We start from the raw sequence: 1,050 nt of genomic DNA, 5'->3' as shown, positions 1-1,050 counted from the left end.
TGAATCTCTTGAATTGGAAGCGCAGTTTACCCGTTCTACCAATAATTAAACGTGATTAATCAATAATTTTTGTAATATTCTAAATTCTCAAAATTGAATTAGAGAAATTATAAATGATGCATCTTTATATGATAATTAATAACAATAACTAATTTTAATCTAATAATTTCAAACGTATTTCAATTCTGATTTCAATTTTTAATTTAATTTTAATTTATAGTAACATAGCAATGATATTAAAAAATATTATTTTAGAAACACCAGTGGCGAGTTTAGATTGTACTACGTATGACAGCATAAAAAATATTCAGACAACTGATAGCGCAAGTAGGGTTTACTTTTTATATCTCTCGATTTTAAAAGTATTTTTCTCAAAGTGATTATTTGAAATATGAAATATTATAGAAGTACATGCGGCAGAACTTCCATCTGAAAGATCAGAGTTTCTGATAACAATGTTACCACGCGCTGGATTACATCCAGATAAAGAGAATTTGGGTGATCAAACCTCCATCCATTGCTTGATATCGCCTAGCATATTTACGAGATATGGTTTGACACATATAGATTTTTTTAAGGTGGATCGTTTGACTTCGTATTAGTTATTCCATTGTTTAAATATTTTTATTCTTAATTCGGTATAAATTGTATCCGAAGATTTTGTCTCGTCTAAAAAATTTACGAAAATTCCTAGCTGTAAATATTAATTTATACTTTATTTATATATATTTATTATTTAATCTAATTATTCCATACTATTCTATTATATTATAAAAATATTAATTTATATTTACAAAATATTATATAGATGCGCGACAAAGAAGAAATACGAAACATATTCGAGAACATCGGTTTCGAATTTCCAGAGGAGAGCTTTGATACACTTTGGCAGAAAGGAATACAGAAGGATTGCACCGACGGTGTGTGCGTTGAAACATTTCGAGAGTTACTTGCTGCGTCAGGTTTCGTGGTAAAGAAAATTACATGTGACTAAATGCAACGAACTTTTCATCTTGAAAGTCTATATATATATATATATATATATATATA

Source organism: Atta cephalotes, assembly GCF_000143395.1.
Source record: "Atta cephalotes unplaced genomic scaffold scaffold00010, whole genome shotgun sequence".
Taxonomy (NCBI): Eukaryota; Metazoa; Arthropoda; class Insecta; order Hymenoptera; family Formicidae; genus Atta; species Atta cephalotes.
This window is presented reverse-complemented; position numbering follows the sequence as displayed.